The 12,057-nt window shown below is 42.8% G+C and overlaps 1 long non-coding RNA gene across 1 annotated transcript in view; it reads right to left on the bottom strand.

Annotated features, from left to right (window-relative positions):
* The window catches only part of LOC105718014 (uncharacterized), a 150,014-nt gene extending 138,222 nt beyond the window's left edge, over positions 1 to 11,792 (bottom strand). The window contains exons 1-2 of the long non-coding RNA XR_001107638.2: positions 11,711 to 11,792; positions 4,294 to 4,394 (exon numbers count right to left, since the gene is read on the bottom strand). This is a non-coding gene — a long non-coding RNA (uncharacterized LOC105718014). The remainder of the gene's footprint in view (positions 1 to 4,293; positions 4,395 to 11,710) is intronic.
* Positions 11,793 to 12,057: the final 265 nt, after the last annotated feature.

Consider the following 12,057-nt stretch of genomic DNA (forward strand, 5'->3'; position numbering starts at 1 on the left):
CAGAACTAGTGAGTGGCCTGGTCTACCTTCCTTAGGGTCAGCATGCAATGCATAGTTTTTCCTTTTTTTATATATATTTTTGCCTTTATGAGTGAGTCTTATTCCCAGACCCAAGTTGCAAGGACTCTTTCCATCAAAGAGCTCCCTGGAAGAAATGTTTAAATGGCTTTTTACATGAAAAAATTGCTTTTGAACCTTGAAGCCAGCAGTTTCCATGTTAAGTCCTCCCCCTGGCTCTATGCCAGACAGGTAGGAGGCCTGTCACAGTTAAGCACCACTAATCAAGGAATCTCCAGGTCCTAGAGGGGAAGGGAGAGGAGAGGATCTTTAGAGAACAACTAAATAAGGTGCTTATGGGACTTGCTATGCCTGAAATCTCCCTTCCCATCTAGCTGGTGCCCTCCTACAAATCCTTGAGAATTCACTCTAACATTACCTCCTGTGGGAGCCCCACTGACTACCCCATGCAGCTGCAGACACCTTTGTGCCATCCCTGGATTTCGTGTACACCTGAATGACAGCCTCTGTCACAATGTAGCAATTATTTATTATGTATCCTCCTCCCTACTAATTAGAAGGTTTCTTGAGGGCAGGACAATGGGTTACCAGGGTGTGCTTCCAGGACCCCTGAGTGGACCTCTCCCTTAGCTCCCTCTGGTCATGATCTGGCTGCTGTCTACAACCCCCGACCTCAGTGAAGGACCGTATCTTTCCACACACTCAAAGACATGGCCTCACAAGACCACTTTTTAAAGGAGCACTGAACCCTGATGAAAAAGGAATGAAGGTCTCAGAAGGCAGGAAAGAACATCAGCAGGCCAGGCTGCAGGTTCTGAGAACCAAGCCACCTTTTCTCCCTTTGACAAAGACCAGCTCAGTTCTGAGGCTAGAAGGAGAGTGCCAACGGGGCAAGAATTTGAATGCATCATCAGTGAGGTGACAGGCAGCATGCCCATGAGAAGGGATGTCCAGATTTACTCATCTATGACCCCAAAGCCTTCTAGTGGGATAGTTTTGAAACTGTGCTTTAAAACCCATCACTCTAGAAAGCCCATGAAATGAAGTGGTGTAGCCCCAGTGAGGGAGACACCATCTTGAAGGCCTCTGCAGGTGCCAGACTCACATCAGGAGCTTTCTCTGGCCCCACACTGCAGCCTTTGGTGATTCAGCCTTCATGACAAATAACGTCTGCTGCCACCATTGATGGATAGGGGCCATGCTCAGGAGGCGGGCTTACAGTAGACTGCTTTATGGAGAGGCACAGGAGCAGGAGGATGACAGAAAAGAGGCAATAGCTTCTTGACCTCTGTCTGTGCCATGCACCCTCATATCCTCAAACAGATCTTCAACAAGGACAGGAAACTGAGGCTCGGATGGGTCCAGTAACTAGACACAGAGCATATAAGTGGCAGGGCTGACATGTGAGCCCTTACTTGCCTGTATCCCCCAGTCCCTTCCCCGTACATGACACCCTCCCACACCAAAAACTCAGGGGATGCCGCCATGATGCCGGGAGGTGGAAGATGTTGTAAGTTGCATCACAACAATGCTGGGCACTGCCCAAGGGTCAGGGGACCTGGGTTCTGGTCCAGGCTCAAGTTGATGGGTGACCTTGGGCAGGTCCCCTGAACTCTGCAGATTTCTAGTTCCTCATCTGTCTAGAGCAGAGCTGCCTGTAGATCTCCAAGAGGCCTTCCAGCCCCAAAATTCTTTGATCTTAGAAACTTAACACCCATCGGTTAGGATTTGTCCAGCTACAATTCTGAAAAGAATTATTCCTGCTGATATGAGACGTGGAATGTTAAGGTTTTGCAAATGTTACTGCTCCAGCAACGATGTGTGCATAGGATATTCCTGGCTGGGGAGAGGGATCTTAGGAAGAGCGGAAGTCCGTCTGTCAGCAGTGGGCTTAAATGTGGCTGAACGGCGAGCCGAGTGATGGGAGAAGGGAATCTGGAAAGACTCACATTCTGTTTGAAAAGAAAAAGGGTTTTAATGGGACATGCTCACTCACTCTGGATTTTAACAACTTTTCAAAATGTAATGGGGGGCGGTGGATTGGGGGAGGAAAGAAAGAGGATTTGTGGAGTGAACAGAGGGGAAGAAAGAGAAAGTGGTAAAAACAGGATAAATTCAGAACCTGGGATCATGGAACAAATCAAATAGAGGGCAGGCGCTACAAAAGGCCCTGGGTCCTGTGTAGGGAGGCCCATGATTAACTCTTAAGAATATTGTTAACACCAGAAAGGAGGTTTGGGAGGCAAATTTTATTTTAAAAGCTTGAAAGTTCTAATATATAAAATGCAGATCAGTCAGTTACTCTTTCTAGGCCTCAGTTTCCTCATTTCCAGTGTGAAGAAAAGTTTGTATGATGTAAGAGCTTTTTGAGAATAAAAGGAGGCAGCACATGTGTAATCCAGCAGTATCTTGGGCCTGAGGGTGCTGTCACTCATTCATGACAGGAAACAGCCCGGGGGAGCCATAGTCTCACAGCAGAAGCAGACAGGAAGGCCAGACTGTGTGAGGCCAGCTTTCCACAGTGGCAGGCCATGATGACATGCCGGAGAAACAGCAGCAGGGACACCAGGACCAAGAGAGGTTTCCTCAGAGCCTCCATCCCCACCTCCCTCCAGTACTTGGACTGAGACAAACAATTCAGAAGGATGGAGAGGCTACAACAGAAGCATGGAGTACATAACCCCAAAACATATGGTGATATGGTTTGGCTGTGTCCCCACCCAAATCTCATCTTGAATGGTAGCTCCTATAATTCTCATGTGTTGTGGGAGGGACTGGTGGGAGGTAACTGAACCATCGGGGCAGGTATTTCCCCTGCTGCTCACACAGTAGTGACTAAGTCTCACAAGATCTGATGGTTTTATAAATGGGAGTTCCCTGCACAAGCTCTCTCTTGCCTGCTGCCAGGTAAGACATGACTTTGCTCATTAGAATTCTGCCATGATCATGAGGCCTCCCCAGACATGTGGAACTGTGAGTCCATTAAACCACTTTCCTTTATAACTTACCCAATCTCGGGCATGTCTTTATTATCAGCACAAGAACAGACTAATGCAGGGGGTTCAAATCAGTTTAGTTAGAAAACTAAGGAGATGTGATGTCACTTGCACCCTGAGATGATGAGGACAGTGTAGTGGTTAAGAACTCTGGATTTGAATTACTGGGGTTTGATTCCAGAGCCATCATGGTGCACTTCTGCTGGGTAGCAAGGGAAGTTTAATAAAGGATTTTTTTTTCAATGGTGTGGACTGAGTTTAGGAAAACAACAAATGCAGATACACAAAAAGGACATCTCTTCGTTTATGGAGGAAGTTTCAATATTTTTATGGACATGTGCAATGCTCATATACAAAGACCATGTTGGGGTAATGCACTTTTGTGGTGTCAAATTTGTGAAAAAGTGCATAAAACTAATTAGAACTCCCTAAAGTTTATGTAATTCATGCCTCCAGTATTGGTGATAACGTGAAGGTGAAAAACATATGGTGAACTGGCACTGTGTGCACAGGGCAGAAGTCATACATGATTGAATGATTTGGCAGGGGAGTGTTCTTGTATTGTTCATCCATATTTTTACCTCTAAGATCTTCAAAATATAGTCAGTATTATATTTGTAGAGTGTTGTGATCTACAAATTTTGAAAGTATATGCTGTCCATTAACAATTGGAAATTGCTTACCATTGCAATTAAGCAATTTATGCTTTTGCAGCACCAGTAATAATTAGCCTTTAAACATTTATGCTTTACCATTAAGTAGCCTCATACACTTGACTTATCAAAAATTTCACAGATCTTCCATTGTGCTGTAAGAAATACAGCAAGAAGGCCAGGCATAGTGGCTCACGCCTGTAATCCCAGCACTTTGGGAGGCCGAGGCGGGTGGATCACCAGAGGTTAGGAGTTCGAGACCAGTATGGCCAACATGGCAAAACCCCATCTCTATTAAAAATACAAAAATGAGCCAGGTGTGGTGGCGTGTGCCTGTAATCTCAACTACTTGGGATACTGAGGTGGGAGAATCGCTTGAACCAGGGAGGTAGAGGTTGCAGTGAGCCAAGATAGCACCACTACATTCCAGCCTGTGTGACAGAGTAAGACTGTCTCAAAAAAAAAAAAAAAAAAGAAAAGAAAGAAAGAAGGAAATACAGTATGAAAGAATAACGTCTAGCTTCCCTTATACCAAATCTATATTAGTCAGGGTTCTACAGAGAGACAGAACCAATAGGATATGGATATAGATACATGAGAGGTGATTTATTGGGGAATTGGCTCACATGATTATGGAGGCTGAGAAGTCCCATGACAGGCCATGTGCAGGCTGGAGACCTGGGGATGCTTGTAGTGTGGTCCTGTCCAAGCTTGAAAGCCTCAGAACCTAGAAAGCAGATGGTGTAACTCTCAGTCCAAGGTCACAAGCCTCAGGACTCAGGGTGCCATGGGTCTAAGTCCTGGAGCCCAAAGACCAGCTAGCCTGAAGTTCTGATATCCAAGGCAGCAGCAGAAAAGCCTGTCCCAGCTTCAGAGAAAGTCCAGTTTTCCTTCTGTGTTTGTTCTCTTTAGGCCCCTGGCTGATTAGATGGTGTCGCCAGCACTGAGGGCAGATCTTCCCTGCCTAGTTCAGTCAGACTCACACACTAATCACTGGAAACATCCTCACAGACACACCTAAAATAATGCTTTACCGGGTTTCCAGGTATTCCTTAATTCAGTCAAATTGACACCTAAAATTAAGTCCACAGTTCTACCCCTCATCCACTTGGCACCCACACACATCTCCGTAAACCATACTTTATTTCCAAATAAAGACAATAACAAGGTAATAGTTCTGCCTAACACAATGTAACTAACCCAATGCAGCAATCCTGCATACAACTGAAAATATACTAATCCCTTCCCTACAATTCGGCTTTCAGGATTTCAGTGTTCAGGATTTTAATCTTTTGGGATTGTGATTTTCTGAATTTAGACATTAGGGATTTTAGATGTTAAGGATTTTAGACTTTAAGGATTGTAATTTTTAAGGATTTTGATCTTTTGGAATTTCAACATTTGGGATTATGGTATTTGGGTTTTTTGTCTTTCTGTATTATGATTGGCACCAAACTCAGCACTTCTGTCCCTCAGTCTATTGTGTGGTCTAAATGCCTCTGTTAAATGCTTGTTAATGCTGCCTGTCCACAGCGTTTACCCTGTGCCAGCCACTGTTCTAATAATCCATTTAAATTCCCGCAACAACTCTGTAAGGTGGGTGCTACTATTAAAGTATCCCCACTTTACAGATGAGAAAACTGAAGCATAAAGAGATTAAAGCCAGCTGTTCTGCCTATGGAGTAGCCATTCTTTATTCGTTTACTTTCAAAAAGAAAACAGAAAGAGAGAGAGAGATAAACCCACTTACCTAAAGTTACACTGGCGACCAAATGGCAGAACTGAGGTTCTAACCCTGAACATTTTGCCCCCTAATCTGTGGTCTTAATCTCTAAAGGATAAGGGGCACAGGAGGACCCTGAAAGAAATGGAGGGGGGTTGTGACTCTTACTGAGTACCAGGACCCCAGGTCACTAATTTGCAATCTGTCATTAGCCGTCTCCACTTCACCTGATGCCTCCAGCTTACTCTTCAAGTTGGGGTCTTCCAAGGCAACCTACCATCCTCCTTCCCTCAACCAGCCCCCTCCTCAGAGAGAGGCCCACCAGCCTGCACCTTTCCCCGGCAGCCCCACTGCCATGCAGCGTGCCATCTGTATACAATAAGGGCTCTACACATTCCCCACGAGTTCAGCCCTCAGGAAGAATGTACCGGGAACACTCTAGACCCCTTAGTTTTGCTCCAAAGGAAGCTCACAGGATGGATAGTGAATTCTTAGAGAGGACGCAGCTCGAGCTTGGCAGCCAATGTCAAAACTTGATAAGTCACTTGGTGCTTTGACTCGAAACTGCTCTTTCACCTGTCCTTTTCCACTGAGAGCCATCCCTTTTGGCCAACTTGCCGATGCATGCAATGTGTTCATCCTTCCTCTATCCCCACTCCCTACCTCTCCAAGAGCTGCCAATGCTGTGTCAGATGAGGAAGCAAAGATGAATAAATGAGAGGATGTGCAGGGGCAGAGCCCTTGCACAGGTGCCTGCTTACCTCATGCCTATCACAACCTGGAAGCTAGGCAACAATGATGATCGAGAATATGTATTGATCTCTTAATATGGGCCAGACACTCTTAAAAGTACTTTTTATAGATTACGTGAGTACTGTGGTTGATCCCTATTTTACTATTGAGGAAGCGGAGGTGGAGAGAGAATTAGTCATTTACCCAAGGTACCAGGATTTGAATCCAGGTGTTCCTGACTCTTACCCACTTCCAAGGTAACAAAGGACTTGGTGTGTCTAGATAAACTATTGGATTTTATACTGAAAATGGTTAGACTTAAAAAATTTTTCAAACAGATTTGGTAATGGTCATATATCTTTTAGAAAGAATGGCCACAGATGAATAATTAAGAGGGCTTTAGAGACAGGGGGACCAGTCTGGAGGCTGTGGTGATAATCAAGGAATGACTCCCAAAGGCTCCTGTACTAAAGCAGTGGCAGGAGGTAGGGCAGAGGAAACAGACCTGGAGATGCGATGCTGGAGGTAGAATGAGGCTTGTTAGACGGGGTGGGTGAAAGGCAGATGTTTAGGATCACTCCCAGACTTCCGACTTGGGCAGCTACATAGATAGATGGACCACCAACTGGAGAGAGATTCCCGGGGGGGGTGCAGATTTAAGGGCACTTGGAGGAAGACTACTGGGTTCTGTTTGGTACACGTTGAGTTCAAAGTACCCAGAGGACATTTGGATGAAAATACCACCCCACTCCCCACCCTAAAGGGTCTGAGCTGGAGATTAGACTTGAAAATTACCATTCTTAAATTCAGGAACTAAATATATTGCAGTTTAAGAGGTCATCCAGCAAAACTGTGGTAAGTGATAAAATAATTAGGCCAAGGATGTAGTCCTTAGAGGCCATGCTTACCAGCAAGCAGTGGGAGAAGACCCAGCTAAGGGGACTGCGAGGGAATGGTCAGAGCAATGGGAGGGAAGAAGAGAGTAAGATGCCTGGAGAACAATTGAAGGTTATTACCAGAAGGGAGTGGTTTACTGTGTGTATTAGTCCATTTTCATGCTGCTGATAAAGACATACTTGAGGATGGGTAATTTGCAAAGAAAAAGAGGTTTAGACGGAGAGAGAGAGAGAGAGATCCAAGATGGCTGATTACTAGCAGCTCAGGATTGTAGCTCCCAGAGAAAGTGCACAGGACGAGAGGACGCCACACTTTCAGATGAATTTTTGTTACCCACGGACCAGAAGATTCCCAGCGGAGGAGCCCCACGGGTCACCAGGGCGACTCTTGTGGCCGGCATGGCGGTTTTGCCAGCGCCCTGGTGCAGTGGTTCTTGGTGCAGAGTAAGCGGGACTGGGTCCCCTTTTGGGAAGCCAGACTGGAGATTCCCGAGCAGAAAAGCACCACGAATCTTAATGCTGCTGTTTTGGCCGGCACAGTGGGTTGCTCAGATTTCAGCACTGGGAATCAATAAGTTGGACGTCCACTCAGAGACCTAATTTGAAAGTAGGCAATTACAAAGACGACAGGTGGATGAACTCACAATGATGGGAAGAAATCAGGGTAAAAAGGCTGAGAATACCCAAGATCAGAATGCCTCTCCTTCTACAGAGGATCATAGTTCCTCATCAACAAGAGAACAAGGCCTAATGGAGAACGAGTACATTCCATTAACAGATTTAGGCTTCAGAAAGTGGAAAATAAAGAACTTTAGTGAGCTAAAAGAACATGTTCTAGCACAATGTAAAGAACCTTGGAAAAAGGTTTGACAAAGGAGAGAGATCCAAGATGGCTGATCACTAGCAGCTCGGGCTCGTAGTTCCCAGTGAAAGCGCAGAGAATGAGAGGACGCCACACTTTCAGACAAACATTTGTTGCTCACGGACCAGGAGATTCCCAGCAGAGGAACTCCACGTGTCGCTAGGGCGACTCTTGTGGCCAGCGCGGCAGTTTTGCTGGTGCCTTAGCACGCCAGTTTTTGGTGCAGAGTCCGGAGATTCCCAGGCAGAAAAGCACCATCAATCTTAACACTGCTATTTTGGCCAGCGCAGTGGACTGCTCAGATTTCGGCGCTGGGAATCAACAAGTTGGACGTCTGCTCAGAGACCTAGTTAGAAAGTCGGTAATTACAAAGACAACAGACGGATAAATATATAATGAAGGGAAGAAATCAGCATAAAAAGGCAGAGAATACTCAAAATCAGAATGCCTCTTCCTCTACAGGGGATCGCAATTCCTCATCAGTAATGGAACAAGGCTTAATAGATTACGAGTGTGTTCCAATAACAGAAGCAGGCTTCAAAACATGGGTGATAAGAAACTTCTGTGAATTAAAAGAACTTGTTCTAACCCAATGCAAAGACACTAAGAACCCTGAAAAAAGGTTTGACGAAATGTTAACGAGAATGGACAATTTAGAGAGGAATATAAGTGAATTGATGGAGCTGAAAAACACAACACGAGAACTTCGCGAAGCATGCACAAGTTTAAACAGTCGAATTGATCAAGTAGAAGAAAGGACATCAGAAGTCGAGAACCAGCTCAGTGAAATGAAACGAGAAGACAAAATTGGAGAAAAAAGGATGAAAAGGAATGAGCAAAGTCTCCAGGAAATATGGGACTATGTGAAAAGACCTAATTTACGTTTGATAGGTGTACCTGAATGTGATGAAGAGAATGAATCCAAGTTGTAAAATACTCTTCAGGATATCATTCAGGAAAATTTTCCCAACCTGGCAAGGCAGGGTAATATTCAACTCCAGGTAATACAGAGAACACCACAAAGATATTCTTCAAGAAGACCAACCCCAAGGCACATAATTGCCAGATTTATTAGGGTTGAAATGAAGGAGAAAATACTAAGGGCAGCCAGAGAGAAAGGTCAGGTTACCCATAAAGGGAAACCTATCAGACTTACAGCAGATCTCTCAGCAGAAACCCTACAAGCCAGAAAAGAGTGGGGACCAATATTTAACATCCTTAAAGGAAAGAACTTTCAACCCAGAATTTCCTATCCAGCCAAACTAAGCTTTATAATCGAAGGAAAAATTAAATCCTTTGCGAACAAACGAGTACTTAGAGAGTTCACCACCACCAGGCCTGCTTTACAAGAGCTTCTGAAAGAAGCACTATACATATAAAGGAACAACCAATATCAGCCTTTCCAAAAATATATCAAAAAGTAAAGAACATTAACACAATGAAAAATTTACACTAACTAATGGGCAAAACAGCCAGCTAGCATCAAATGCCAGTATTAAAGTTATATATATTCTAATCGGATAAAAAGCCAAAACCCATTGCTATGCTGCATCCAGACCCATCTCACATGCAACGATACACAAAGACTCAAAACAAAGAGAAGGAGGAAGATTTATCAACCAATCAGAGAGTAAAAATAAACAAATAAAAAGCAGGAGATGCAATTCTCGCCTCTGATAAAGTAGACTTTAAAGTAACAAAGAGCAAAAGAGGCAAAGCAGGACATTACATAATGGCAAAAAGATCAATGTAACAAGAAGAGCTAACGATTTTATAGATCAACGAGACAGAAAATTAACAAGGACATCCAGGACTTGAACTCAGACCCGGAACAAGTAAACTTAATAAACATTTATAGAACTCTCCACTTCAAATACATAAAACATACATTACCATCTCACATCTATTCCATAAGTGACTACATAATTGGAAGTAAATCACTCCTCAGTAATCGCATAGCATTTCATAGGTTTAAATGAAATATTGGTTGGCTGCTTGTTTGTTATTTTCTTCCCTTATTCCTTCCTGTTTACATCAAGTATAATTATTGGTATAAAAGAGCTTTTCAATACCCATTACTAAACTGCATTCTAGCCTGGGCAAGAAAGCAATACTCCCATTCTCTCTCTCTCTTTCTCTTCCTTTTTCCTCCTCTTCTTTATTCTTTTTCTTTCTTTCTTTCAAAAGAAAAAAAAAGGTTTGACGAAATGCTAACGAGAATAGACAACTTAGAGAGGAATATAAGTGAATTAATGGAACTGAAGAACACAATACGAGAACTCTGCAAAGTATGTACAGGTTTTAACAGTCAAATTGATCAAGCAGAAGAAAGGATATCAGAGGTCGAAGACCAACTTAATGAAATGAAACGAGAAGACAAGATTAGAGAAGAAAGAGTAAAAAGGAATGAGCAAAGTCTTCAAGAAATATGGGACTATGTGAAAAGACCTAATTTACGATTGATAGGTACACCTGAATGTCATGAAGAGAATGAATCCAAGTTGGAAAATATTCTTCAGGATATTATTCAGGAAAACTTTTCTAATCTAGTAAGGCAGGACAATACTCAACTCCAGCTAATCCAGAGAACACCACAAAGATATTCCTCAAGTAGAGCAACTCCAAGACACATAATCGCTAGATTCACTAGGGTTGAAATAAAGGAGAACATTCTAAGGGCAGCTACAGAGAAAGGTCATGTTACCCATAAAGGGAAGCCTATCAGACTCACAGCAGACCAGAAACCCTACAAACTAGAAAGTGGGGGTCAATATTCAATATCCTCAAAGAAAAGAATTTTCAACCCAGAATCTCATATCCCACCAAACTAAGCTTCATAAGCGAAGGAAAAATAAAATCTTTTGAGAACAAGCAAGCACTCAGAGATTTCATCACCACCAGGCCTGCTTTACAAGAGCTTCTGAAAGAAGCACTAGAAACAGAAAGGAACAACCAGTATCAGTCATCCCAAAAACTTACCAAAACGTAAACAGTATTTCCATAATGAAGAATCTACATCAACTAATGGGCAAAATAGCCAGCTAGCATTAAATGATAATATTGAACTCACAAATATTAATATTCATTCGAAATTTAAATGGATTAAATGCCCCAATCAAAGACACAGACAGGTAAATTGAATAAAAAGTCAAAACCCATCAGTTCGCTGTATCCAGATCTATTTCACAAGCAACGACATACAAAGACTCAAAACAAAGGGATGGAGGAAGATTCACCAATTAAATGGAGAGCAAAAAAAACCAAAAAACAAAAAAACAGGAGTTGTAACTTTCGTCTCTCACAAAATAGACTTTAATAGTAACAAAGACTAAAAGAAACAAAGAAGGACATTACATAATGGTAAAAGGATCAATGCAACAACAGGAGTTAATGATTTTAAATATATGTGCAAACAATATAGGAGCACCCAGATACATAAGACAAGTTCTTAATGACTTATAAAGAGACCTGGACTCCTGCACAATAATAGCAGGAGATTTTGACACCACATTGTTAATATTCGATGGATCAATGACATAGATAATTGATAGGGACATCTATGATTTGAACTTAGACCTGGAATAAGTAAACTTAGTGAATATTTATAGAATTCTCCACCCCAGGTCCACAGAACATACATTTTTCTCAGTATCATATTACACCTATTTTGAAAGTGACTACATAATTGGAAGTAAATCACTCTTCAACATTTGCATAGCATTTCACAGACTTAAATGAAATATTGGTTAGCTGTTTGTTATTTTCTTCCCTTATTCCTTCCTGTCTCCATTGTTAAGCACAATTATCGGCATAAAAGAGGTTTTTAATACCTATTTTTAGATTACATTCCAGTCCAAGCAACAGAGCAAGAATCCAGTTCTCTCTCCCCCTTTTTCTTTCTCTTTCTTTCTTTCTAAAAAAAAAAAAAGAAAAAGAGGTTTAATGGACTCACAGTTTCACATGGCTGGGGAGGCCTCACAATCCTGGTGGAAGGTGAAAGGCACATCTTACTTGGCGGCAGGCAAGTGAGAATGAGAGAGCCAAGCGAAAGGGAAACTCCTTATAAAACCATCAGATCTTGTGAGACTGATTCACTACCATGATAACAGTATGGGGGAAACTGACCCCATGATTCCATTATCTCCCACCGGATCCCTCCCACAACACATAGGAGTTA

The sequence above is a fragment of the Aotus nancymaae genome, unplaced genomic scaffold, assembly GCF_030222135.1.
Source record: "Aotus nancymaae isolate 86718 unplaced genomic scaffold, 86718_ANA_hifiasm-v0.15.2.pri h1tg000003l, whole genome shotgun sequence".
Classification (NCBI taxonomy): Eukaryota; Metazoa; Chordata; class Mammalia; order Primates; family Aotidae; genus Aotus; species Aotus nancymaae.